The following is a 5,769-nucleotide window of genomic DNA, read 5'->3' on the forward strand; positions in this document are numbered from 1 at the left end:
TCTGTAGACAAGGCTGCCTTGGAACTCAGAGATCCTCCTGCATCTGCCTAAGGAGTGCTGGGATTAAAGGCACAACCAATTGCTTCAATAAATCAGTTCTTGATATAAGTCTGGCCTAAGTTTTTTCCTAAGTATGGATCTGATCCAATCCACTTATATCATCAAAATCTAAAAATGATCTCGTGGGGAGATTCTCAACTATTGAATCAGAGGCCGATTTTTGGCTGAGAAGGTGTGGCTACAAAGGGAGGGTTCAATGGAAAGGTATATAAAGAGTCAGAGCATCCACTTGAAAAGTATACAAAAAGTCACAGCATCCAGAGGAAACCTCAGAGTCTTGGTGCCTGGAGTCAGAGCCTTTTCCTGCCTGGGTTCAGAGACCTTTCAGCAGAGTCCAGATCAGGTAAGCCCCTAGCATTATCAGGATTCCTTATCTTATGCAAGCTAGTCTAGCCCTGTACCCTCACTTCAAATAATATATATATATATATATATATATATATATATATATATATATTATAACTGATTTGTCTTTTTTTGAAATGAAATATTTTTATATAACCTTGCCTGGCCTTCTCCCGTCTCAGAAACTGAGGGATGCTTGATTGGGTAAGTATGGTTTCTGTGTTTTTTTTTTTTTTTTTTTGAAAAAAAACATTCACATTAAGAATATCAGTGTGGCAGTGGTGGTGCATACGTTTAAATCCCAGCATTTGGGAGGCAGAGGCAGATAGATTTCTGAGTTTGGGGCCAGTCTGGCCTACAGAGTGAGTTCCAGGACAGCTAGGGATACACAGAGAAACTCTGTCTCGAAAAACCAAAAACCAACCAACCAAACAAACAAAAAGGATATCAATGTGACCTTGAATTCAAGGCAATCCATGCTGTAATGACAGCTGTGAGTTACTCAAGTGCCTTGACTGATGATGTTTATGTCACTTTAAGCCTGGCATTCTTGAGTGTGCCTTTAATCCCAACAACAGGGAGGCAGAGGCAAGCTGATCTTTGAATTTGAAGCCAATCTGACCTATATAGTGAGTTTCAAAACATCCAGGGATAAGATGTGTCTCAGGAAAGCAAAGCAAGCAAACAAACAAAAAAAACAGTATTTGTAAATGCTAACAATAAAACATTGTCTGTTACAATCATGAGGGCTGGGAGAACTAAGCATAGTTTATTTATCATCAAAATATAGCCTGAGTTCCCAGGCTTCCTGTTGATCTCTTCCCTGGGATGAATTCACCCAAGATTGGTTGGAATTAGTAGAGTCTTCGGGAACTAGGATACTTTGAACAAGCTTCACAAGCAGATTGGAGAATTATGGCTTTAGAACCAACAAAGGCTAGACCAAGCAGTTCTTCATTGGAAATGCTGGGGTGGCACATGCTGAAATGTGATAGAATATAACTGTAATCCCAGCATGTGGGAAGCAAAGGCAATCCCTGATATATAATTGTGTGTGCCTTGATGCCATTCATGCTTCTTCTAAGTCCCACTGCTTCACTAGAAGACCCTTTCTGATCAGCACAGTCAGTCTCCCATGAATGCAGTGTGGGCAAGGAGAGCAGAAGAGAATCCAGGTGTTATGGCTCAAATCCACCTAGTAGCTACCGGGAAAGCTGATGCAGGGGTTTCATAATGAGTTTAAGCCAGACCAGAGTGCATGGTGAGTGCCATCCAGGACAGCCACAGTTACACAGGAAAACCATGTTTCAAACAAACAGACAAGAAACTCCCAAAATATATAGTTAATTAGGACAAGTAATCTCAGAGCTCAGAGTTTGAGGAGAAACATCTTGGAGGCCTGAGACCTTGACCAGTCTCTTGATTTTAAACATTCTCATATAGAAATCTGATTCAATCTAACTAAAGATGTAAATGTCAAAATAATTAAATGGGTGGAAACTTTATGATTCACTCAGGTGGCAGATTATTGCTGAGAGGTGGGGCTAAAGGGAAGGTGTGAGGAAAGGTGGATATAAGGTTCAGTGTGGCTGTACAAGACATTCTGAGGCTTGGAGCCTGGAGCAACTACCTGCTCCTGCTAGGATGGGAAAACCTGAAAGCAGTGTGCTGATCAGGTAAATCATTCAATCCATTAGGATGCCCCATCTCACCCAGGCAGACCATTCATGCTTCTCCTATTCAGTCTCCCATTTCACCTCAGTAATTTTGATATTTGGTCATTGTAAATTTTTTTTGGCTCCTTGTTTGATGTTACAGTTTTGAAGTAGGAAATATCATTCACCCAGGTTAGCTTAGAACTCCATATGTAGCTGTCATTTAAGACTGATTTTTCTGACTCTCTCTCCTGAGTCCTGAGACCTCAAGTTGAACTGCTTTGTGCCATTTATAGAAAGCTGAGGATGTAACATTCAAGGACTTGGCCCACTGAGGAAGGGCCTTATTTTCTTACCAATATCTGCTGTATACCCTAAAATACCCTAATTCAAAATGATTGAAAATTCAAAAAGAGTGAAAAATGAAGGAAATAGTGACCCCCGTGAAAGCATAAAATTGACAATTCTCACAATTCAATCTCCCAAAGAGCAGGCTACAGCTCAGTGTGGCTACTGGATCTAAAGCTTAAGGAAGTCAAAGTAACAACATGCATATCACAGATTCTCTCCAACAGTTCCATTCATTGAATTCAAGGATAGTTTGGATATGTGACCTTTAACTTTGACATTTAGGGTCATGAGATACATTTGTAGATGGTTTCAAACAAAAGTGTGGACTTCAGGTTGAATGTCCTGATACCAGCTTCCCAGCATGTGAGCTGTAGATGTGATTGGGTTGAATGGGTGCTTTTGACTTTCCAGGAGGTCCTAAAAGGAAATGTGGTTCTGGAAAAATAGTGTCTAATGGGAAATACAGGTTTATGACATTGCCAGAACAGTGACTGAGGCCGAGTCTGTTTATCTAATTAGTGGGAAAAGAAGCAAGCTAAAGAGTATTTTCCCTGAAATAATTCTTTATCTTGCTATATCCATAGCATCTCCCTACCTGAAAGCCATGATGAGCTCCAAGACCCCACCCACGCTAGTGCAGCTGGCGAGAAGAAGTCTGCTGAAAGATGAAGCCTTAACCATCTCTGCTCTGCAGCACCTGCCCATGGAGCTCTTCCCACCACTCTTTAAGGATGCATTCAACAGCAAACAACATAAAATCCTGAGGAGATGGTGGCAGCCTGGCCCTTCCCATGCCTTCCTGTCGGAGCTCTGATGACAACTCCAGACTTGGAGATCTTGAAGACTGTGCTGGATGGCCTGGATTTGCTGATGACACAAAAAGATCAACCCAGGTAAGTGACACCAAAGTAGCATGCGTGTGGGGGGGGGGGAAGTGTGTGGAATGATGGAAGTATTCACCATGCGATCCAAGTTGAATCAGAGGCTTCTGATGCCACTAACTTTGTGGAGAGAAACAAAGAAAAAGGACAGTGGTGTGTGCAGCAGAGCAGAGAGTACAGATGCACAAAATATGCAATGAGTCTGTCCTGGCCTCTTCCCTCAAGGAATGGATTTAAGGGTCTTTGTGTTATAGGGACAAAGCTGTTTACACATTGCCTCTTCTGTCATCTGAATTTTTTCCCATTTGATCCACAGGATGTGGAAACTACAAGTGCTTGATTTACGAGATGCCAATCATAATTTCTGGAATGTGTGGGCTGGAATATGGGATGGTGTTTGCTTTCCAGACATTAGTCAGCCTCAGCCTTTGATGTATCATCCCATACAACAGGGAAAACAGTCTTTGACTATAAAGATAAACCTTTCTATGAATCCCGGGAACATAAGTGAATACAATGAATATTTTTATCAGTGGTCAATGGAGAGAAAAGATGTAGTACAGGTGAACTGTCAGAAGATAGAGATTTGGACCAACCCTGTCTACTACTCAACTTATCTTCAGGATGTAGTTGAGTTAAGTTCTATCCAGGAATTGGAAGTGTATAAACACTGCGACCTGAACACCCTTGCAATGATAGCCCCTGGTTTAGGCAGATGACAAACCTTCAAAAACTCCTTCTCAATGATATCCACATGTCTTTGGAGTGGCTTGGAAATAAAAAGATAGAAGACTGGTGTGTAAGTATGATCATTCCCCAATTCTCGAAACTCCACAAGCTCCAGCATCTCTACTTGAATGACGTCTGCTTTGTGAATAAATGCCTGGACCAAGTGCTCAGTGAGTAAGGAGGAAGAAAGCCTTATCCAGGGCCAGAACAAAGCCATTCTCTGTTACATGAAAGGCCAGTGCACACCTGTGGTTTCCCAGGCACTGTTGAATTTACATGGATGTGACCTTAGAATAATTGATCTTAGAGTTTGTGCTACTCTAGATCCTGAGTTGTCACGTTAGTAAACTCAGACTGCCATTTGTGTGTTCCTGATTTAGAAAAGTTCTTTGCCAAGTACCCAGATGTACTAAACACAGATCTATAAAGGCTATGAGAGCTTATATTACATTTTTCCCCATGCCAGTTCTGTCCTAATAACTGTATGAAGACTTTTCATCTTCCTCTGACTCCCCATGGGTCTGAGGCTATCTGAACACTGGTATGGGATGAGTAATGATTGAGAGTCATTATGGCCACAGGAAAGCTATGTGGACTGGATAGAATCCATGCCATAGAGGTGGAGCTCATGAGCTCAAAGTTATCACACTCAGGAATGGTTCTAGGTCTTTCCAAGACAGTCCTACTGGGTTTCCTTGCTGATATCATCTATTCACTGATGTGGTCTTGTGCTCCCAAGTGCAGAGGGCACTGTAGAGCTCCAGGCAAAAGCAATCATAATGATGGTGTGTGTCCTCTGCTTATAGTAACAAGATTTATTTGGTACTATCAGGGAACATTCTAACCTTGAGTTTCATTATGGACACAGAATGACCTTGGATGTAGCTAACCTTTTCTTCCTTGAAATCTTGCCCTTTGTGTGCCACTATTGAACTTTAAGGAGATGATCTCCTTTGTCTCTCTCTAGGAGCTTAGAGAGTCCCTTAGAGACCCTTGCAATCACTCGCTGCAAGCTGACAGAGTCACATATGCGTTGTCTGTCCGAGTGTCCAAGGCTCCATCAGCTCACACACCTGGATCTGAGTGGCACCGACTTTATAAATTCAAGTTATAAATTTCTAGGAAGACTTCTAGGAAGACTGACAGCTACACTGCAGAAGCTGAAATTGAAGGGCTGTATGATCGTGGACTTCCAAATCAATGTCCTCCTACCTGCTCTGAGCCGATGCTCCCACTCACTGAGGTCGATTTTCAGATGAACTTCTTATCTATGGAATCCTGAAGAAGCTGCTGCAGCACACTGCTAACTTGAGACAACTGACCAGGGAAAGGTACCCTGCCCCCTATGAGGTCTATGATGAATTTGGTAATGTCCTCCCACAAAAATTTGTACAACAGTGCTCTGAGCTAATGGTCACACTCAACGTTATAAGGCAGCCAAAGGAGATTTGTTTTGTGAGTAACATTTGTGCAGGTTGTGGGGGATTCTGTGTCTACAAATTTGGGGCCATACTATGTCTCTGTTGGCAATGAGAGAGGTCACTGCTGGACTCTGAGAAAGGAAAGCCAGAACTCAAGTGACACATTTGAGATAGAGCATGTGTATTCAGCATATGTTTTTTGATGTACTCGGGAATGATGATTGTTCCATTGGATCATAGTTGAAGAAGTACTAATTTGGAGAATGAGGGCTTTTTTTTGCCTAAGCTCAACAGTAGATACCTTGAACAGCAAATGAAATTTGAATA

General features: G+C 42.0%; 1 pseudogene; it reads left to right on the forward strand.

Annotated features, from left to right (window-relative positions):
* Window positions 1-3,018: 3,018 nt before the first annotated feature.
* Window positions 3,019-5,554, forward strand: LOC143433786 (PRAME family member 20-like; annotated as a pseudogene).
* Window positions 5,555-5,769: the final 215 nt, after the last annotated feature.

This window comes from Arvicanthis niloticus, unplaced genomic scaffold, assembly GCF_011762505.2.
Source record: "Arvicanthis niloticus isolate mArvNil1 unplaced genomic scaffold, mArvNil1.pat.X S10, whole genome shotgun sequence".
In the NCBI taxonomy this organism is placed as follows: Eukaryota; Metazoa; Chordata; class Mammalia; order Rodentia; family Muridae; genus Arvicanthis; species Arvicanthis niloticus.